This window comes from Bombina bombina, chromosome 2, assembly GCF_027579735.1.
Source record: "Bombina bombina isolate aBomBom1 chromosome 2, aBomBom1.pri, whole genome shotgun sequence".
In the NCBI taxonomy this organism is placed as follows: Eukaryota; Metazoa; Chordata; class Amphibia; order Anura; family Bombinatoridae; genus Bombina; species Bombina bombina.
The window spans coordinates 480490930-480515667 of NC_069500.1; positions in this window are offsets into that span (position 1 = coordinate 480490930).

Here is a 24738-nt window from a genome sequence, read left to right on the forward strand (position 1 = left end):
TAAACTCACCTTACTTTTGTACTCATGAACTTTAACTATTCCTAAACACTCTCTCTTACCCCTGCACCTCGTCTCAAAAACAGTCTCATTACTGCAAATCTGTATCTCATGTCACCCTCCCTCTTGTTTTTACTAACTGCTGGTGACATTTCCCCTAATCCTGGTCCCCAACAACTGCCTAGCCGTGCACATCCATGTGTACCGTCCCATAGACTCAAAAAACAAAACTCTGCCAACCTTACTCACATTCCTCTTGCATCTAAAGCCACTATCCCTTTCACTTGTGCACTCTGGAACTCTTGCTCTATTTGCAACAAGCTCACTTCTATACATGACCTCTTTATTTCCTGCTCCCTCAACCTTCTGGCCCTAACAGAAACCTGGCTCTCTCCCCTAGACACAGCATCCATTGCTGCTCTGTCAAATGGGGGGGTCTCCACTTCAGCCAAACTCCTAGGTCTGGTAATAGACAAGGAGGTGGTGTAGGTATTTTACTTTCCTCTCGTTGCACCTTTCAACAAATGCAACCCATCTCTTCCCTCACATTTTCCTCATTCGAAACCCACATGATTTGCTTATTCTCTCCCCTCTCTATACATGTTGCAGTCATATACCGACCCCCTGGCTCCTCAACTCAATTTCTCGATCTCTTAGCTGCCTGGCTACCTCATTTCCTTTCCTCAGACACTCCTGCCCTCATTCTTGGTGACTTCAACATCCCTCTTGACAATCCCACTGCCTCCGCTGCAAAACAACTTCTGCAACTCACTTCCTCTTTCGGTTTGTCACAATGGACTGATTCTCCCACTCACAAAGACGGTCACTCCCTTGACCTGATCTTTTGCTCTTTCTGACCACCATCTCCTCACTTGCAACATATCATCCCTCCCTACAACTCTCCCTCCTTCTACTCCTGACACCAAACTTCACCGAAGCATTATATCATTATATCAGCAACAACTTGCTAATTCCCTCAAACCTCTCATCCTTTTCCTGCCCTGACCAATCTATCTGCCACAATAATTCCACCCTTACAGCAGTCCTTGACAATCTGGCCCTTCTTACTATAGCTCGGAAATCACAACTCATCCTCAGCCCTGGCATACTCCTCTGACATCGTACCTACACAGATGTTCCCGTACTGCTGAACGGCACAGGAGAAAATCTCGGAGTTCAGCTGATTTTCTTCATTACAAATTCATCTTGAACTCTTACTATTCTGCCCTTAATCTCTATAAGCAACATTACTTCTCTACTCTTATCTCTAATCTTTTTTCAAACCCAAAACATCTGCTCTCCACTTTCAATACACTTCTCCACCCACCTCCTAATACAACTTCTCTGTCAGCTCAAGACTTTGCCAGCCACTTCAATAACAAAATCCACTCCATCAGAAACGAAATCAGCTCTGAACCTAATTCCATTCTCTCACCCCCTCAAACGCTTGCAATCAACCACAACCCACATAGCCATAAACTTAGCTCTTTCTCCCCTGTTACTGCGGAAGAAGTTTTGGCACTTATACTGCACTCTCACCTTACTACCTGTCCCCTTGACCCTATCCCCTCACAGCTACTCCCCTCCCTCTCTTCTACCCTTACCCCTATACTCACACACATTTTCAACCTCTCCCTCAGCACCGGTATATTTCCCTCATCTCTGAAACATGCACTGGTCACACCTATCCTCAAAAAACCTTCCCTTGATCCAACCTCCCCATCCAACTACTGCCCTATTTCCCTCCTCCCTCTTGCCTCAAAGCTTCTCGAAAAAATAGTATATGCACGCCTATCCCATTTCCTTACATTAAACTCCCTCCTTGACCAACTGCAATCTGGATTTCGTCCCCATCACTCCACATAGACAGCAATTGTTAAGGTTACCAATGACCTACTTACAGCAAAATCAAAAGGCCACTTCTCTCTGCTTATCCTCCTTGATCTGTCCGCAGCCTTTGATACTGTTGACCACCTTCTTTTGGTCCAAACCCTCCAATCCTTCGTCATCTGTGACAGCCCTCTCATGGTTCTCTTCTTACCTTTCAAACTGTACCTTTAGTGTAGCCTTCTCTGGGGCCTCCTCTGCCCCGTCACCACTTTCTGTCGGAGTACCGCAAGGCTCTGTCCTCGGTCCCCTTCTCTTCTCAATCTACACGTCATCATTAGGTTCCTTAATAAAGTCCCATGATATCCAATATCACCCAAATCTACTTCTCTGCACAAGACCTATCTCCTTCCTTGCTAACCCATGTCACTAACTGTCTCACATCTCTCCTGGATGTCCTCTCACTACCTCAAGCTAAATCTCTCCAAAACTGAGCTCCTTATTTTCCACCCTTCTTCCAAAATCTCCAACCCCAATCTTTCTATAACTGTCGACAACTCCATCACTACCCCGCATTCTCGATGTCTCGGGGTCACATTTAACTCAGATATTTCTTTCACTCCTCACATTCAGTCCTTGGCTAAAGCCTGCTGCTTCCACCTTAAAAACATCTCTATAAAATTAGACATTTCCTTACACAAGACACAACTTAGATTTTAATCCACTCTCATCCTTTCCCGCCTCGATTACTGCAACTCTGTCCTCTCTGGTCTCCCCAGCTGCCGCCTAGCTCCTTTACAATCCATAATGAATGCCTCTGCCAGGCTAATCTTCCTTACACGTCGCTCTTCATCTGCTGCACCTCTCTGCCAATCCCTTCACTGGCTTCCTCTTGCCTCTAGGATTAAACACAAAATTCTCACTCTGACATTCACTGCACTGCTCCCCCCTATATCTCAGACCTTGTCTCCAAATACTTTCCCTCCCGCCCCCCTCGCTCTGCTCATTACCTCATACTCTCCTCCTCTCTTGTTACCTCATCACATTCACAGGACTTCTCCAGACTGGCTCCCATCTTGTGGAACTCTCCCCTAGTTTTGAAAGCTTTAAGCGCTCCCTAAACACTCTACTGTTCAGGGATGCATACAACCTACACTAATCTTTCTTTATACCAGTTCCTCTCCTCCATTGCTATCCTCTGAACCCCCTTAGCATGCATGCAAAGCTATTTGTAGATCACCTTCTTAAGAGCTGAATACAACAGTCCAACTCTTGGCAGGGCCCTCTGCTCATTTGATCCCTATAATTGTTTTGTTGTACTCCGCATTTGTTTATAGCGCTGCAGAATCTGTTGGCGCTCTACAAATAACCGATAATAATAATAATTAAAAATACTTCAAATACCTCTGTTCACTTTAAATAAAAGGTTATTTTTAATTTTAAATCTATCTATCTAGATATAGAGATAACAGATAAATATATATATTCAAACACATGCTATAATGTGTTTTAAATATAAATACTTCAAATTCCTATGTTCTTCACTTAGAATACAATGTTATTTTTAATATATATTTCTATAAATATCTAAATATACAGTATATGTCTATGTATATATTCACATATATGTGGTGTGTATGTATGTGTATATATATATAAAATTGTTTTTTTAACCCCTTAGTGACCAGACCATTTTTCCATTTTCTTACCCTTAAGAACCAGGGCTATTTTTACATTTTTGCGGTGTTTGTGTTTAGCTGTAATTTTCCTCTTACTCATTTACTGAACCCACACATATTATATACAGTTTTTCTCACCATTAAATGGACTTTCTAAAGATACCATTATTTTCATCATATCATATAATTTACTATATAAAATGTATAAAATATGATAAAAAAAATTGAAAAAACCCACTTTTTCTAACTTTGACCCTCCAAAATCTGTTACACATCTTCAACCACCAAAAAACTCCTGTGCTAAATAGTTTCTAAATTTTGTCCTGAGTTTAGAATGTTTACATGTTCTTTGCTTTTTTTGCAAGTTATAGGGCAACAAGTACACGTAGCACTTTGCTATTTCAAAACCAATCGCTTCCAGCGCTCAATTAGACCAAGGACGTACCAGGTATGTCCATTGTCACTAACTGCCAATTTTTGCAGGACGTACCTGGTACGTCCTTGGTCGTGGTTTAAAAGAAAAATAAATTATTTTTTCCAAGTTAAGAACATAGAAATTTTAAGTATTCCTAATGCAGCTTAGACTTTAGCACAGTCAGTCTAGCGTAGTTTTGGGTTAGCGAGCAAGTAATAATTAGACAAGGCTATTTTGGCACGCCCTATAGAAGTCCAAAGTCCTGAAGTTGGCGTGCCTGAGTCTTATGCCTGCCCGCTAACCTTTTATTTTCAATTTGTAATACCAGAGCTAATCTGGCTATATGCTATATTTTTAACTTGAGTGCTAGCGCTCAAGTGCAAAAATGAATTAGCGCACCGCTTGTAATCTGGGCCAATGTATTTAAAGGGACATGAAACACAAACTTTTTCTTTAAATTTTAAGCAACTTTCTAATTTACTTCTATTATTAAATTTTCATTTTCTTGATTTATTATGTTGAAAAAAGCTCAGGAGTGAGCACTTGTCTAGATTACTATATGGCCCCAGTTATCCATTTGCAAGAGCACTAGATAGCAGCACTATTTCCAGACATGTACACACTACTTATCTAGATATCTCCTCATAAACGAATAGCATGGGAACGAAGCAAATTTGATCATAGGAGTAAATTGGGAACTTTAAAAATTGTATTCTCTGTCTGAATCACAAAAGAAAATGTTTGGGTTTCATAACCCTTTAAGATGTAATTTCCCCATGCTATTGTTTACTGTGTATTTTGAGTTCCATGTGGTATTGGTTTTTTTACCATTTTTCTGAATTTTTGAAAACGTCCTGAAAAAAAAGCTAAAATTTGATTTTTAAATTCAGTAGTAGGAAAGACTAAAAACTTCAGTATAACGGTTCAGCAACAAAGGGGTCAATGGCACTTGCACTTACATTATACTTTTTTTCAGTTACTAACTGACAATGTCCATAGGTTTTAAAGTAAACTGCACCCTTTAGCTAAAAAAAAAAGTTTTCCTAATCCTTCTAGGAATTATGACCTTCAGTAATTTGTTTCTTTTCACTGTATTCAATTTCACATTATGATTTCACAATAGTTATGCCTTTTTAACTACATAATTCCCATACATAAAACCCCTAATTTACATGGTTTTAAAACCCCATAACAGCCTGTATTCAGAATGCACTAGAAACCAACAAAATAGGAGAGAGTGGCTTTAAAATCCTATTAAGGTGGAAGGGAGAGCTTTTAACAACAACAACTGAAATCTTCAGCTTACTCATCGAAGGATAAAAAAGTAAATCTGCAAAGGAAACTGTAGGTAGATCAATACAATTCTCAACAAAGAGTTTTAGAGTCTCGGAAGGCTGGAGCCCTTTGACATGCATTGCAAATTAATTGGGCACTGTACAGAAGAGAGTGAGGGATTCAAGTTAATTAGTCTTGAAATGAATAAAAACCAAACATTATACGAATTGTCTGCGGTGACTGGTTTGTTAGTGGGGGATTTGGTCGATCAGCTTTTGTCCATGGTAAATTGGATTTGAGCAGGGCGGCACAGTGTCTCCCGCAGTGGGTACAAGTTTAGTGCATGGGAAAGAGAGAGCTGCACCAAAGAACCTGCCGATTCCTCATTATCTCATGTCTGATCCTATAGATGGGGAGGCACTTAAAGGCAGCCAAAGTATTTGTGGTATTGGACCTGTTAACCCTATCCCTGTGAGGATTGTACTGGTAGTCAAAAGGTTAAATTACAAGCTATGAATTTATTGCAGTGATGCATTTAAAAGAATGTAAAGGTTTATTACCACCACATGCAACCATTATAATATGATTGTTTTCTTTTAGTATATGCAATATTATTTTTCTCCTTTCTTTAACAAAGTCAGTTTACTCCAACCCTCCTGTATGAGTTCACAGCAGCTTTGACTTTCTGCAGATTCTATATGACATATGCTGTGCGGTATAGAATGCACACTTTCTACATCTTCTTAAAGGTACAGCAAAGGGTTCGGAAATTCTAATTTAAAATATTTAATTATGTTTAGCAGAAAAAAACTTTTCAATATACTTTCATTATTTATTTTCTTTCCTTTATAGAAACTAAATTACTTTAGAGAAACTAAAAATGTACATTTATTCTTCAATATTTAATAGACACACCCACATATATATATATATACATTCACAGTATCTCACAAAAGTGAGTACACCCCTCACATTTTTGTAAATATTTTATTATCTTTTCATATGACAACACTGAAGTAATGACACTTTGCTACAATGTAAAGTAGTGAGTGTACAGCCTGATAACAGTGTAAATTTGAGGTACCCTCAAAATAACTCAACACACAGCCATTAATGTCTAAACCATTGGCAACAAACGTGAGTACGCCCCTAAGTGGAAATGTCCAAATTAGTCCCAAAGTGACAATATTTTGTGTGGCCACCATTTTTTTTCCAGCACTGCCTTAACCCTCTTGGGCATGGAGTTCACCAGAGCTTCACAGGTTGCCACTGGAGTCCTCTTCCACTCCACCATGACAACATCACAGAGCTGGTGGATGTTAGAGACCTTGCACTCCCCCACCTTCCATTTGAGGGTGCCCCACAGATACTCAATAGGGTTTAGGTCTGGAGACATGCTTGGCCAGTCCATCACCTTTACCCTCAGCTTCTCTAGCAAGGCAGTGGTCATCTTAGAGGTGTGTTTTGGGTCTCCGAAGGGAGGGGATCATGCTCTGCTTCACTATGTCACAGTACATGTTGGCATTCATGGTTCCCTCAATGAACTGTAGCTCCCCAGTGCCAGCAGCACTCATGCAGGCCCAGACCGTGACACTCCCGCCCTCATGCTTGACTGTACAAAGACACTTGTCTTTGTACTCCTCACCTGGTTGCCGCCACACATGCTTGACACCATCTAAACCAAATAAGTTTATCTTGGTCTCATTGGACCAAAGGACATAGTTCCAGTAATCCATGTCCTTAGTCTGCTTGTCTTCAGCAAACTGCGGGCTCTCTTGTGCATCATCTTTAGTAGAGGCTTCCTTCTGGGACAACAGCCATGCAGACCAATTTGATGCAGTGTGCGGCGTATGGTCTGAGTACTAACAGGCTGACACCCCACCCCTTCAACCTCTGCAGCAATGCTGGCAGCACTCATACATATATTTAACAAAGACAACCTCTGGATATGACCAACTTCTTTGGTCGACCATGATGAGGCCTGTTCTGAGTGGAACCTGTCCTGTAAAACTGCTGTATGGTCTTGCCCACCATGCTGCAGCTCAATTTCAGGGTCTTGGCAATCTTCTTATAGCCTAGAGCAACAATTCTTTTTTCAGATCCTCAGAGAGTTTTTTGCCATGAGGTGCCATGTTGAATTTCCAGTGACCAGTATGAGAGAGTGTGAGAGCGATAATACCAAATTTAACACACCTGCTCCCCATTCACACCTGAGACCTTGTTAACACTAACGAGTCGCATGACACTGGGAAGGGAAAATGGCTAATTAGGCCCAATTTGGACATTTCCACTTAGGGGTGTACTCACTTTTTTGTTGCCAATGGTTTAGACATTATTGGTTGTGTGAAGTTATTTTAAAGGGGACAGCAAATTTAAACTGTTATATAGGCTGTACACTCACTACTTTACATTGTACCAAAGTGTCATTTCTTCAGTGTTGTCACATGAAAAGATATAATAAAATATTTACAAAAATGTGAGGGGTGTTCTCACTTTTATGAGATATATGTATATATTTACAGTATCTAAATATCTATTCTTAGAATACAGCATTAATTCTAACATTTATTTAATGTTTAATATCCCTTTTAATGACAAGATTTAAAAAAAAAAGGTATGCCAAAATAATTGGAAGAGATGAAAATAACTAATTATCTGAGTTTTGCATAATGAATGTTCCTCCTAAATATTTCAATAATTTTACATATATCTGTATATAAATTGTTTCTCTGCTTTCTAAAAATGTCTCTGCTTAAATAATACAAGGCTTAACATATGTATGTGTGTATGAACACACGTATATATATCTTGGGCTGAAACCTGGGTGGATACCATCCTATAGGGCGGCTCTAAATCACTGTTTGTCCCCAGTTAAGCACTTCACTTCTGTATATTAATCTCCCTAAGAGTGATGGGGTAACCATGTGTGGACGCTTTGCCCACTGAGGGATATTGCTGGGCCTCCACTGATGAGGCCTTCATAGACCAAAATGTACATCTGGGGTTAGATGCACAAATCCAGAGGAGAATTGCCTGCTATTTCGGGCTGCCCTTTTGGATGGGATCAGACTGATGTAATGCAGGAAAGTTCTGTGAAAGGTGCCGATTGGGCAAAAAGAGGCTGCACCTTCTATATTTTATAAGTTTGTAAAATGTTAAAATAAATGCTTTAATTTGGATCTCATATAAAAGCAAAAGCCTTTGTTGTATCCAAATGAAAAACACACACACACACACACTATGTGAGACAGCTAAATATGGCATATATATTTACTTTTAGAATAGCTATTCAGGATTTTATTTTCTGAAAATGTGATCTCTCTGTAAATATAATAAATATATGCATTTTCAAGGGTTACCATCTTGGACTTTCTCACAGCTTCCACTTTGTCTATACTAAAGAAGCTTTGGATGATTCTCCAAATTCTGAGAGCAGCATAAAACACAGTGCAATAAAATTACATTTTAAATGTTATATATAAATATATACACGATAATATAGCACACAAAAAAGTCCAGCACTCACTCACAAGCTCACAACTAAGATAAAAAGTAACAATGGAAGAGTTAGTTACCGCATCTGGCCAAATGGGACAAGCCTAGGTACCACGTCAAGGTCTCTTCCAAAACCTGGATCCCTAAACAGCCACACAATGCAGGCTCACAGTCAAACAAACTGGGAAAAAATGAAGGGTGCGCAGGCTTATGTAATCTCCCCAGACATATACAAAACACGAAAGGGGACAGCACTCTCAGGCCGGACCGGGTACACATCCCATGACCCTGCAACATGCACAGCCCTGGGTGCAAAAACAGCACTCTCAGGAAGCTGACCGTCCACAGAGCCACAGGCAGTTAACTCCAGACAGGTCTGGGTGCACATCCCAAATGGGTAAATTACCAAAAATAGATACGATAATATAGTACACAGAAAGAGTCCAGCACTCACAAGCTCACAACTAAGATAAAAAGTAACAATGGAAGAGTTAGTTACCACATCTGGCCAAATGGGACAAGCCCAGGTACTACGTCAAGGTCTCTTCCAAAACCTGGGTCCCTAAACAGCCACGCAATGCAGGCTCACAGTCAAACAAACGGGGGGAAATGAAGGGTGCGCGGGCTTATGTAATCTCCCCAGACATACACAAAACACAAAAGGGGACAACACTCAGGCCGGACCGGGTACACATCCCATGACCCTGCAACATGCACAGCCCTGGGTGCAAAAACAGCACTCTCAGGAAGCTGCACCGTCCACAGAGCCAAAGGCAGTTAACCCCAGACAGGTCTGGGTGCACGTCCCAAATGGGTAAATTACAAAAAATATATACGATAATATAGCACACAGAAAAAGTCTGAGAGTGCTGTCCCCTTTCGTGTTTTGTATATGAATGGGGAGATTACATAAGCCTGCGCACCCTTCATTTTTTCCCAGTTTGTTTGACTGTGAGCCTGCATTGCGTGGCTGTTTAGGGACCCAGGTTTTGGAAGAGACCTTGACGTGGTACCTGGGCTTGTCCCATTTGGCCAGATGCGATAACTAACTCTTTCATTGTTACGTTTTAACTTAGTTGAGAGCTTGTAAGTGAGTGCTGGACTTTTTTTCTGTGTGCTATATTATCATATATATTTTTTTGTAATTTACCCATTTGAGACGTGCACCCAGACCTGTCTGGGGTTAACTGCCTGTGGCTCTGTGGACGGTGCAGCTTCCTGAGAGTGCTGTTTTTGCACCCAGGGCTGTGCATGTTGCAGGGTCATAGGATGTGTACCCGGTCCGGCCTGAGAGTGCTGTTCCCTTTCGTGTTTTTTGTATATATATATATATATATATATATATATAAAAACACTCTTCAGCCTGACCCACCTGTAGACACCTGCCTGGGTGCAACGATACAGAGCTATATTCAAATAAAGGATTGCACTCACAGGACTTTTCCAAAATAGTTAAATCACTTTAATGGAACATTTTTGAGGGATGTTCTCCCCTTCATCAGCATGACAAATGTGAAGAGAAACACAAAATTTATAGTGAAAATCTCATACCTGTCTATCGTGTCAGTGGCCCCAAAAAAATAGTGCTGGAACGCATGTATATACATCACTTCCGGTTATGTGTGTAAAATTTTTAAGTCATTAAACATTTAAAAAAAGAGGATATCACACCTATCTTGACTACAAGAGTAATGTACATACAATTGTAGTATGATGCTAGTATTTGGAATAGCATTTTTCTATTATACATGTTGCGATGTGAACTCAGTTGTTATGTTGCCATGGAGACCACCAACGATTATGCTATAGCAACTAATAATCACCTGCCTCTCAGGTAGATCGTTCAGTGTTATTCATGTGTTACATGAAGTGTAGACACACAATTGTTATGTGATACTGGTATTTGTAAAGAAATTCTATGTGATACATATTACGATGTAATATCTGTTGGTTACGTTACCATGGAGACCATTAGTAGATACGCTATGGCACATCTTATTGCCTGTCTCTCAGTAGACTAGTAACATCTAAATGTGCTAAATAAAGTGCCATCTTCATATTGTACTCTTAATTAAAGTGGCACAGTGGTTTCAATAAATCACATACCTTATACCTCCATAATTAAAACAATTGATACCAAAAAGGTACCTTATCTATGTAGTGCTAAATCAATAATCTAATGGTTAAACCACACAAGTGATCCTAATAGAATGCTATATACCACTGCAACTATCTGATAGGGGCGGGCACATAGTGGAATCAAAACAGTCCAACCAGCTAAGTTACATTGATGAGGCTCCATATCTATATACTACTGTGTACCATATACTCAATACAATATAATTAAAAAGTAATTAAAAAATAAATGTTACATAATATGTACACTAGAAAACAAAATACACTACAGGACTATACTGTGTACTGACCTAGTTGGTTAAACAAAATTCCTGTTATACATATATATACATATATACATATATAAGCATGGAATAACTCATACGTCCAGGATCAAATTAGTGAATTGTAGCTCACTTTCTACACTGGTCTCCTAACATATAAGTATCAAAGGGTATATTGAACTCGTATCCTTCCTACTGCCGCATAGCTTTATGCAGCGTACCACCTTAGTCTATTACTAAAGCTATTCATAATCTAATACACATCAAGGTATATATAAATAGATACAAGATTATACATGAACATTCTAAGTTGAACACATTGTATCCATACAAGAGTACAGTCGTTCAGTGACCATATGCACCCCTGGTTTGTTGTACCCTGCTCGGATTACCAAAGGAACTGTATAAAGTTCATATGTAGATATATTTATACATATGATAACGTCTTCGCACCAGGATGTTATATAGACGTGTGGAGTGACCCCCCATATATGCATAGACTTCCACATAACGCCCAAGATACAGAATGTTCCCTGTGATGTGTGCTACCGGTACTACAGGGGACTTCCCGATAGTCACAGTGACATGGGATTGCACTCCCAGTATGTACCACACTGAGGCGGGCTAGATCAATGCTTTAAAGTCTGGTGCTGAATTCAGCCCTCCGGGGTGGATTGTGCCCAGCCTATACATCCACTGAGCTTCACGCATCAGGAGTGTCTTATTCCTATCTCCTCCCCTGTCCGGAATGGGGACATGGTTGATTAGAATGTATTGGATAGATGATACTGGGTGGCGTTTGATAGCACAATGTCTTGCCACCGGCTGGTCCAATTCACCCCTTTCTAGGGCTAGACGAATTGCACGTCTATGATTTGCCATGCGCTTCCTTAATGTTCCTGTAGTTTTGCCAACATAAAAGTTGGAACATGGACAGAACAGCAGATATACAACATGCGTGGTGGTTCTAGTGAGTGAGTATCTGATGACAAAATTCTGATATTATGGGGATGGTATGTATGTATTGGGTACTTGTAAAGCGCAGCTAATCACCCGTAAGGGTCTCAAGGCGCTGCTCCTTTTATCGACCTCGGAATGATGAAAGGCTGAGTGGACCTCGTCGGGGATCCCTTGGGTTCCTACAGAGCTTAGCCACAGTGCCTTAGCATGCTGAGCTATCTGGTGAAACATTTTAGTACTATTCAGTCCATTACATGTAGTACAGCCCAAACATCTATAGGATCCTTTGATATTCACCTTTAATGTTATAGCTCTGTTTAGGGTCTGTTCGAACAAGCATGTCCTTCAGATTAGTTCCTCTTCGATACCCGACCATGAGGTCCAAATCTTTGGTAAAGTGTAGTTTTCGGTCGGATACTACTACTGGCCAATGGGTTCTCAATATGTGTCCAGTCTTTGTAGTATTTGGTGTGAATGTTGTAGCCATGATTAACTTATTTCTGGATTTTTCCATGGGTTTCTAAAAAATTAGTTCAGCTTGGGTGAGATGTGATACCTCCACTAGAACGTCATTGACCAAACGTGGTCTGTACCCCCTATGGAGGAATTTATCCCTCACTCTGGACAGCTGGGAGCTCCCTGTCTGTTTGAATTATTTCATACCGTCCTAATCATTTGGGACCTTACTATGCCTTTAAGGACTGCAGGAGGGTGGCACCTATTCGCTCTCAGAATCGAGTTCCTATCTGTAGGCTTGTTGTATAATGTTGTACCTAAAGTGTTGTCCTCCTTATAGATGTTAAGATCCAAGAAATGTATCTCCAATAGTCATTTTAAAACAGTGGTATCAGTACTGTTGATGGTATGGAACCAATCCTGGAGTTCTTGCTGACCCCCCTGCCAGGTCAAAAATATATCATCTATATATCTTCGATAAAAGATAATAGACTCATCACATTTACCCCACAGCTATTGGTTTTCAAACTGTGACATACATATGTTTGCATAGGATGGGGCCATAGAAGACCCCATCGCAATGCCAGCAATTTGTAAATAAAAACTCTTTTCAAATTGAAAATAATTATTATGCAAACAAAAATCTATTAGGGTCAGCAAGAACTCTACAGGAGGACCGTCATATGCCTGATTTTGTGTAAGATGTTCTTTGACTGCTGTAAGACTTGCTTGGTGCGGAATGATGGTGTATAAACTATTAACATCTAAGATGACCAAAATGTCACCTTTTTGGCTAAGTACACCTTTGAGTTGTCTTAAGAGATCGTTTGTATCAAGGATAATGTAGTGAATGCCCCTAACCACAGGTTGCAACCATATATCAACGTATTGGGCCACCGGCTGTAATAATGATTGAACGGCAGAAATTATAGGATGTCACGGAGGTTTATCTATCGTTTTGTGAATTTTGGGGATGGTGTAAAGGATTGGAATCCTAGGGTACAAGGTAATGCAAAAGTCACTGATTTGTTCTGAGATATATCCCTGTTCTAGTCAATATTTAATAAGCGTGTCTAGTTGTCTTTTGTATGCATAAGTTGCATAAGTATATGTAGCTTTATCCGCCAGCTGCTCAAGGATGTCCCCTCTATAGTCAGAGTAGTTCAACAGAACTATTGCACCGCCCTTATCGTCTGGTCTAATAACTATAGAGGGGTCATCCTGGAGGGTTTTGATGGCTTCTATTTCTCCCTTTGACAGATTATTCTTCCAGGGTTTCTGTGTTCTCTCTGAGTCTAAGTCTTGTGTGACTAATCTAATGAATGTTTTAGCGCTAGGACTACAATTAGTAGGTTCAAAGGAGCTTGGTTTCTTACACTTGTGTTCAATAGGAGAGGTGACTCTACCAACTTCTGTGTTCTGAAAAAAATCTTTAATTTTCATGGTCCTACTCAGTTTATGAATGTTCAATTTTTGGTCTAGCTCTGAGATTGAAGTGCTAGGCACAAAGGACATGCCTTTGTTAAGCACCTCACGTTCAGTAGCTGACAAATTGTGTATACTTAAATTTACCACTATGTCCTCTCCCCGCCCCGCCGGGGTGGCCTGTGTCTGTTGCCGCGCCCTCCTAATGTGGGGCCTATTATTCCTCCCCCTCGGGATCGTGTGGTAACCCCTATTACTCGGTGTAGAGTGAGGTTTATAGTTTTGAGGGAAACTATAATGGTCCTGGATGCTATGTGTCGATGGTGATGAGTGTTATAAGGTCGAGAGGTTCCTATCAGTGTCAGAAGACTCTGCCCCACTGGTGTCTACCGTATCGAAACTGACTGTCCTGTTTCTCTGTCTCCTCCTTGGTTGCCCCATCTGTGATGTAGTTAGCCATTTATATACTTTACCTTGGGCATAGGTTGACTGCCTCCAAGCAAGTCTTAAAGCAGTCAAAGAACATCTTACACAAAATCAGGCATATGACGGTCCTCCTGTAGAGTTCTTGCTGACCCTGATAGATTTTTGTTTGCATAAGAATTATTTTCGATTTGAAAAGAGTTTTAATTTACAAATTGCTGGCACTGCGATGGGGTCTTCTATAGCCCCATCCTATGCGAACATATTTATGTCAGAGTTTTAAAACCAATACCTGTGGGGTAAATGTGATGTCTATTATCTTTTATTGAAGATATATAGACAATATATTTTTGATCTGGCGGGGGGTCAGCAAGAACTCCAGGATTGGTTCCATACCATCAACAGTACTGATACCACTGTTTTAAAATGACTGAGAGTGAGCAGGAGATACATTTCTTGGATCTTAGCATCTATACAGAGGACAACACTTTAGGTACAAAATTATACAACAAGCCTACAGATAGGAACTCGATTCTGAGAGCAAATAGCTGCCACCCTCCGGCACTCCTTAAAGACATAGCCAGGTCCCAAATGATTAGGACGGTACAAAATAATTCAAACAGACAGGGATCTCCCAGCTGTCCTGAGTGAGGGATAACTTCCTTCAAAGGGGGTACAGATCACGTTGGTCAATGACGTTCTCGAGGAGGTATCACATCTCACCCAAGCAGAACTAATTTCTGAGAAAACCATGGAAAAAGCCAAAAATAAGTTAACCATGGCTACAACATTCACACCAAATACCACAAAGACTGGGCACATATTAAGAAGAGGAACTAATCTGAAGGACATGCTTGTTCGAACATACCCTAAACAGAGCTATAACATTAAAACTAAGGTGAATATCAAAGGATCCTATAGATATTTTGGCTGTACTACGTGTAATGGACTGATTAGTACTAAAACATTTCACCATCCCCATACTAATCAGAATTTTGTCATCAGATACTCACTTGCACCACCACGCATGTATATCTGCTGTTCTGTCCATGTTCCAACTTTTATGTTGGCAAAACTACAGGAACATTAAGGGAGCGCATGGCAAATCATAGACATGCAATTCGTCTAGCCCTAGAAAGGGGCGAATCGGACCAGCCGGTGGCAAGACATTGTGCTATCAAACGCCACCCAGTATCATCTATCCAATACATTCTAATCGACCATGTCCCCATTCCGGACAGGGGAGGATATAGGAATAAGACACTCCTGATGTGTGAAGCTCAGTGGATGTATAGGCTGGGCACAATCCACCCCGGAGGGCTGAATTCAGCACCGGATTTTAAAGCATTGATCTAGCCCGCATCAGTGTGGTACATACTAGGAGTGCAATCCCATGTCACTCGGACTATATCGGGAATAGGGAAACGACGGTCCCAGTAGTACCGGTAGCAAACAGCGCCGGGAACATTCTGTATCTTGGGTGTTGTGTGGAAGTCTATGCGTATATGGGGGGTCACTCAATACTCCACACGTCTATGTAACATCCCGGTGCGAAGACGTTATCATATGTATAAATATATCTATGTATAAATATATCCCTGGGTACAACAAACCAGGGGTGCATATGGTCACTGAACGACTGTACCCTTGTATGGATAAAATGTGTTCAACTTAGAATGTTCATGTATAATCTTGTATCTATTTATATATACCTTGATGTGTATTAGATTATGAATAGCTTTAGTAATAGACTAAGGTGGTACGCGGCATAAAGCTATGCGGCAGTAGGAAGGATACGAGTTCAATATAATACTTATATGTTGGGAGACCAGTGTAGAAAGTGAGCTACAATTCACTAATTTGATCCTGGACGTATAACCAAGTAGGTCGGTACACAGTATAGTCCTGTAGTGTATTTTGTTTTCTAGTGTAAATATTATATAACATTTATTTCTAATTACTTAATTATGTTGTATTGAGTATATGGTACACAGTAGTATATAGATATGGAGCCTCATCAATGTAACTTAGCTGGTTGGACTGTTTTGATTCCACTATGTGCCCGCCCCTATCAGATAGTTGCAGCGGTATATAGCATTCTATTAAGATCATTTGTGTGGGGACTCAGTGGTTTAAACAGATTATTGATTTAGCACTACATAGATAAGGTAATTGTTTTAATTATGGAGATATAAGGTATGTGATTTTTTGAAACCACTGTGCTACTTTAATTGAGCACAATATGAAGATTGCACTTTATTTAGCACATTTAGATGTTACTAGTCTATTTACCTGAGAGACAGGCAATAAATGTGCCATAGCATAACTACTAATGGTCTCCATGGTAACGTACCAACAGATATTACATTGTAATATGTATCACATAGAATTTCTTTACATCACAATTGTGTGTCTACACTTCATGTAACACATGAATAACACTGAACGATCTACCTGAGAGGCAGGTGATTATTAGTTGCATAATCGTTGGTTGTCTCCATGGCAAAATGCTGATCCAAATACTAGCATCATACTACAATTGTATGTACTTTACTCTTGTAGTCAAGATAGGTGCGATATCCTCTTTTTAACAAAAATGTTTAATGACTTAAAAAATGTTACACACATAACCGGAAGTGATGTATATACACTTCCGGTTACACGAGACATTGGAACGCAAACATGCGTTCCAGCACTATTATTTGGCGCCACTGACACGATAGGCAGGTATGAGGTTTGCACTTGTATTTTCACTATAAATTGTGTATTTTTCTTCACATTTGTCATGCTGATGAAGGGGAAAACATCCCTGAAAAAGTTCCATTAAAGTGATTTAACTATTTTGGAAAAGTCATGTGAGTGCAATCGTTGGAAAAAATAAATAAATATATACCTATATATATATATATATATATATATATAAATATATATATATATATATATATATATATATTGCATATGAGATTGACTGTCTATGTATACAATGAAATTCAGATGCACAAATTTACAGTTATGTCACAGTTTAAGCTCCCATTCAATTATAAAAAAAGCATGGAAATTCTGAAACAAAACTCTTCATACTTCACATAATTAAAAAAATATAATAATTAAATGTATAATAAAAGAATATATTTATGGGGGGGGGGGTTATTTTTTAATTTTTCCATACTACATTTATTTTTGTTCTCCCTATGTTTCATAATAATCAGTCATATTCTGCTACAATTCTTACATCTGTATTTTTCTTTTGCATATTTAAGAAATTGTAAAAAGCATTACCTATATATCTTCCGCATACCTACACATAGGGCTGCTACCGAGCCAATATTTTACGGATGTGTATTTTTAAAGTTTAGTGGGTGGGCAAATCGGAATCAAAAGGATAATTATCTAAAATACTGATTCATAACGAGGGTGCACCCACTATAGGTCCAAGAAACTGATAGTTTTATAAATAATAGCCCCTCTGTCACCCACAAACCCACATCAGACAAAGTGTTCTCCGCAGAAATTTTGCCAGCCTGGTGGCATTGTGCAGTAGCTACCAAAACTGATTCTTAGGCAATCAGCACAGTATTTGTAGCACACACAAAAAAACACATATAAATAAAAGCAACGTTTTCTCTGCAACAAATTACAGCTAGAAATAAATACTACCCAGAAGTACTCCATCAGAGTAATTTCTGAAGCTAAACTTTAGTTTGTAGAGACAAACACCTATATGCATCTATATCATATACATACCCCTGTGAACAAGTTTATACCAACAGCATAAGAATGATGTTAAAATTGTGGCTTACATACCAGGTGCTCCATCCAACAGAGACAACATGGCCTATTTGCCAGTCATAGCAGAAAGCAGTAGTTAGCCAATCCAGAGCGCAGAAAAATTACTTGATAGGTATCCTAGCCAATCAAAAGCCAGGAAACATAGATCTCTAAAGATCACAGTCTCCTCACTGTCCCGGCATGGCTGAACTGACAGACTACTCTCCTTTGGCCCAGCTGACCTCCCCCCATTCAGCTGAAGCACAGGGACCATTTACTTTGCATGCTATAGCCTGACGGAGAAAACATAAAAATATAAAAATAGCCCGTATCAACATCAAACCCAATCATACAATACAGTCACCCCTAATCACAAGAGCAACCCGAAACAGCATTGCACTCACAACGCAACTATATGCAAAACATACCAATCACACAGATGTCAGTATAATCAAAAATCATGCACACAGCCACCCCACAAACTAAAAACACTGACACATACTAAAAAACACCCAAGCACCATTTCCACTAAACATACCATCACATTCACTAAATATCAAAACCACCACCATACATCCATCAACACCCATATCAACCAAACACGTACCACTCTCAGGCACAGCAACCTTATACCTTAATGGTCACAAATCATACCATATAAAGCAAAGTCCATTCACGTATGTCCAAATTTCATCCCGTTATGCATATTAGCGCAATTGAAGCCTTCTAAGCAACAGAGCAACCTAGAGTAGTAACTCTAGTATTTGGTACCATAAATTGCTGAGAGTTATGTACCACTACCAATCCAACTCCATACATACAACCACCTAACCAACTCATACAGCAACCGCACAACCATCAGTCACCCAAATCACCAAAAAAGCTAGCCTGACATACCCAACACTCAACAACCGCAATAAAACCACATATCCACCCATACATCACCACTCATATGACCATAATGACCATATCAACACATTACCATAATAATAAGACCCACCTATGCTCATAAGTCAACCATACATATTCAAATGAACTCCATCCCCTTATGCATACAAGCATCACCAAAGCCTAACATGCACAGGAACATCGTGGGATTCTAACAATAACTGGTAGATAATAACAATATCCAGTATGAACAAACCCATCACGGCAGCTTAACCAATACTAGAACATCCTATACTCCTAATGGGAGCAGGGAAATAATATCATCATCAGATATGAACCAATTCATAATCACAGGTAAAAACAAACACCCTCACTCATAAAACAGAATTAACCCAAACAAACTCACATAAAAACATATACGCAGCCATCATCACCCATCCCATCGAAAACAGCCATAACCAACCATACCAAGCTCACATACAACCACACCACACATCACACTACCAATAGGCAAGACCAGGTTGTATGTGAGCTTGGTATGGTTGGTTATGGCTGTTTCTCTTGTAAGATGTATCGAGTCCACGGATTCATCCTTGTGGGATATTCTCCTTCCCAACAGGAAGTGGCAAAGAGAGCACACAGCAGAGCTGTCCATATAGCTCCCCCTCTAGCTCCACCCCCCAGTCATTCTCTTTGCCGGCTCTAAGCAATCGGAAGGGTAAAGTGAATGTGGTGTTAGAATTGTAGTTTTTATTTTCTACAAGCAAGAGTTTTTTGCAGGTTAGGCTGCAATAAGGTATGTTCAGTCATTTATTTCTAGACAAGACTTTGATAATGCTAGAAAAGACTGTTAATATCCTCATGAGGGAAGGGTAAGTTGTATTCAGAGACTATGTATGGAATTTCAAGCTTACATTTCAGGGCTAGTTTATGCTGGTTGACACTACTACTGCAAACGGTTTTTATTGAGAAATTCGTTTTTTGAGACACTTTGAAGGTTCCTTTGGGTTTCTTTCAGGGGTTGTTACCCACATGGCTATTACTAAAACACTTGGGAGTGTTTCTTTAGGCCTTACAAGCACCAGAGTGAGATGGGAGGGGCCTAATTTCACGCCTCAGATGCGCAGTTATTTTGACTAGAAGTTCAGGCTGTTTCACATGGAGGGTCCTGCTGCAGTTTGAGGGCCTATAAGAAGCTTTTTCCCCACAAATCTGGTTCCTAAGGGCAGGTAGGGCCACAGCAGTGCTGTGGCAAGGTGCTGTAGTTTCTTTAACCGTTTTTTTGGCTTACTGTCGATTCGGTTTGGGCATTAAGGGGATAATTGTTTTTATTGCTAGTGGTGCAATCTTACTAATGCTTTAGGTACATACTGTAAAAATTTTGAAAAGTTTGCTGTATTTTTTCACTGTTTTGCAAAACTGTGTGCCTTTTTATCTCTTAAAGGCACAGTAACATTTTTTTCAAAGTGTGTTTTTACTTGATTAAAGTGATTTCCAAGCCTGTTTGTATTACTACTAGTCTGTTAAACATGTCTGACACCAAGGAAAATCCTTGTTCAATGTGTTTAGAAGCCATGGTGGAACCCCCTCTCAGAATGTGTCCCACTTGTACTGATATGTCTATACACTTTAAAGAACATATTGTTGCACTTAAAAATGTGGCCCAAGATGATTCTCAGACAGAAGGTAACGAGGTTAGCCCGTCAACCTCTCCCCAAGTGTCACAACCAGTTACGCCCGCTCAAGCGACGCCTAGCACCTCTAGTGCGTCTAACTCTTTTACCTTGCAAATGCTCTCCCCCAGGACAAGTCCTTCAAGACAAAGAACAAACAAAATAATTTTCGTTCCTTTCGGAATTTCAGGAGCGGTCTAGCTTCATCCTCCCCTGCTGCAAAGCAAGAGGGTAACACTTCACAACCCAGGGCAGCCTGGAAACCTTACCAGGGCTGGAACAAGGGTAAACAGGCCAAGAAGCCTGCAGCTGCCTCCAAGACAGCATGATGGGGTAGACCCAGATCCGGGACCGGATCTAGTAGGGGGCAGACTCTCTCTCTTTGCTCAGGCCTGGGCAAGAGATGTACACAATCCCTGGACCTTAGAGATTGTATCCCAGGGATATCTTCTAGAATTCAAGGACTCCCCTCCAAGGGGAAGGTTCCACATTTCTTGTCTGTCTTCAGACCAGACAAAGAAAGAGGTGTTCTTACGCTGTGTAGAAGACCTACATACAATGGGAGTGATCCACCCAGTTCCAATTGCGGAACAAGGGCTGGGTTTTTACTCAAACCTGTTTGTGGTTCCAAAGAAAGAAGGAACTTTCAGACCAATCCTGGATCTCAAAATTCTAAACAAATTCCTCAGAGTCCCATCATTCAAGATGGAGACCATTCGTACAAACTTACCAATGATCCAGGAGGGTCAATATATGACCACCGTGGATTTAAAGGATGCGTATCTACACATTCCTATCCACAAAGATCATCACCAGTTTCTCAGGTTCGCCTTTCTGGACAGGCATTACCAGTTTGTGGCTCTTCATTTTGGGTTGGCCACTGCTCCCAGAATTTTCACAAAGGTGCTAGGGTCCCTCCTGGCAGTTCTAAGACCGCAGGGCATAGCAGTGGTGCCTTATCTAGACGACATCTTAATTCAGGCGTCGACTTTCCAAAGAGCCAAGTCTCACACGGAAATCGTATTGGCCTTTCTGAGGTCTCACGGGTGGAAGGTGAACATCAAAAAGAGTTCTCTCTCCCCCCTCACAAGAGTTTCCTTCCTAGGAACTCTGATAGACTCGGTAGATATGAAAATATTTCTGACGTAGGTCAGAAAGTTAAAACTCTTAACCACTTGCCGAGTCCTTCATTCCATTCCTCGGCCATCTGTAGCTCAGTGCATGGAGACAATCGGACTAATGGTAGCGGCAATGGACATAGTCCCTTTTGCATGGATACACCTCAGACCACTGCAATTATGCATGCTCAAACAGTGGAATGGGGATTATGCAGATTTGTCTCCTCAAATACAGCTGGACCAGGGGACCAGAGATTCTCTTCTCTAGTGGTTGTCTCAGGATCACCTGTCTCAGGGAATGTGTTTCCACAGACCAGAGTGGATCATCGTAACGACCAACGCCAGTCTGTTGGGCTGGGGTGCAGTCTGGGACTCCCTGAAAGCTCAGGGCTTATGGTCTCGGGAAGAGGCTCTTCTCCCGATAAACATTCTGGAACTGAGGTCGATATTCAACGCGCTTCAGGCATGGCCTCAGCTAGCTGCGGCCAAATTCATCAGATTTCTGTCGGACAACATCACAACTGTAGCTTACGTCAATCATCAAGGGGGAACAAGGAGTTCCCTAGCAATGACGGAGGTAACCAAAATAGTCAGGTGGGCAGAGGATCACTCCTGCCATCTCTCAGCAATTCACATCCCAGGAGTAGACAACTGGGAGGCGGATTTTCTAAGTCGTCAGACTTTTCACCCGGGGGAGTGGGAACTCCACCCGGAAGTATTTGCCCTGCTGACTCAGCTATGGGGCACTCCAGAATTGGATCTGATGGCATCCCGTCAGAACACCAAACTTCCTCTTTACGGGTCCAGGTCCCGGGATCCCCAGGCGGTACTGATAGATGCTCTAGCAGCGCCTTGGCCAGAATCAAGCAGGAGAGGGCTTTGGTGGTTCTGATAGCGCCTGCGTGGCCATGCAGGACCTGGTATGCAGACCTACTGGACATGTCATCTGTTCCACCATGGACACTACCAGTGAGGCAGGATCTTCTAATTCAAGGTCCTTTCAAGCATCCAAATCTAATTTCTCTGCGTCTGACTGCTTGGAGATTGAACGTCTAATTCTATCAAAGTGTGGTCTCTCTGAGTCGGTTATTGATACCCTGATTCAGGCTCGAAAGCCTGTCACCAGGAAAATCTACCATAAGATTTGGCGAAAATATCTTTTTTGGTGTGAATCCAAAGGTTACTCATGGAGTAAGATTAGGATTCCCAGGATATTGTCTTTTCTCCAAGAAGGATTGGAGAAAGGATTATCAGCTAGTTCCTTAAATGGACAGATAACTGCTTTGTCTATTCTTTTACACAAACGTCTGGCAGAGGTACCAGACGTTCAAACATTTAGTCAGGCTTTAGTCAGAATCAAGCCTGTTTATAGACCTGTGGCTCCGCCATGGAGTCTGAATTTAGTTCTTTCAGTTCTGCAAGGGGTTCCGTTTGAACCTTTACATTCCATAGATATTAAGCTTTTATCTTGGAAAGTTTTTGTTTTTGGTAGCTATCTCTTCTGCTCGAAGAGTATCAGAGTTATCTGCTTTACAGTGTGATTCACCTTACCTGGTTTTCCATGCAGATAAGGTAGTTTTGCATACCAAACCCGGTTTTCTTCCTAAGGTTGTGTCTAATAAGAATATTAACCAGGAAATTGTTGTTCCTTCTCTGTGTCCTAATCCTTCTTCGAAGAAGGAATGTCTGTTACACAATCTTGATGTGGTTCGTGCTTTAAAGTTTTATTTACAAGCAACTAAGGATTTCAGACAAACACCTTCATTGTTTGTTATCTATTCTGGTAAGAGGAGAGGTCAGAAGGCGACTGCTACCTCTCTTTCCTTTTGGCTGAAAAGCATCATCCGTTTGGCCTATGAGACTGCTGGCCAGCAGCCTCCCGAAACAATTACTGCTCATTCTACCAGAGCAGTGGCTTCCACATGGGCTTTTAAAAATGAGGCTTCTGTTGAACAGATTTGTAAGGCAGCGACTTGGTCTTCGCTGCATACTTTTTTCAAATTTTACAAATTCGATACTTTTGCTTCTTCGGAGGCTATTTTTGGGAGAAAGGTTTTACAAGCAGTGGTGCCTTCCGTTTAAGGTACCTGTCTTGTTCCCTCCCTTCATCCGTGTCCTAAAACTTTGGTATTGGTATCCCACAAGTAAAGGATGAATCCGTGGACTCGATACATCTTACAAGAGAAAACAGAATTTATGCTTACCTGATAAATTACTTTCTCTTGTGATGTATCGAGTCCATGGCCCGCCCTGGCTATTAAGTCAGGTAGTGTTTTTGTTTAAACTACAGTCACCACTGCACCCTATGGTTTCTCCTTTTTCTTCCTAACCTTCAGTCGAATGACTGGGGGGTGGAGCTAGAGGGGGAGCTATATGGACAGCTCTGCTGTGTGCTCTCTTTGCCACTTCCTGTTGGGAAGGAGAATATCCCACAAGTAAAGGATGAATCCGTGGACTCGAAACATCACAAGAGAAAGTAATTTATCAGGTAAGCATAAATTCTGTTTTTTGATGGGATGGGTGATGATGGCTGCGTATGTGTTTTTATGTGAGGTTGCTTAGAAGGCTTCAATTGCGCTAATATGCATAACGGGATGAAATTTGGACATATGTGAATGGACTTTGCTTTATATGGTATGATTTGTGACCATTAAGGTATAAGGTTGTTGTGCCTGAGAGTGGTACGTGTTTGGTTGATATGGGTGTTGATGGATGTATGGTGGTGGTTTTGATATTTAGTGAATGTGATGGTATGTTTAGTGGAAATGGTGCTTGGGTGTTTTTTTTAGTATGTGTCAGTGGTTTTAGTTTGTGGGAAGGCTGTGTGCATGATTTTCTATTATACTGACATCTGTGTGATTGGTATGTTATGCATATAGTTGCGTTGTGAGTGCAATGCTGTTTTGGTTTGCTCTTGTGATTAGGGGTGACTGTATTGTA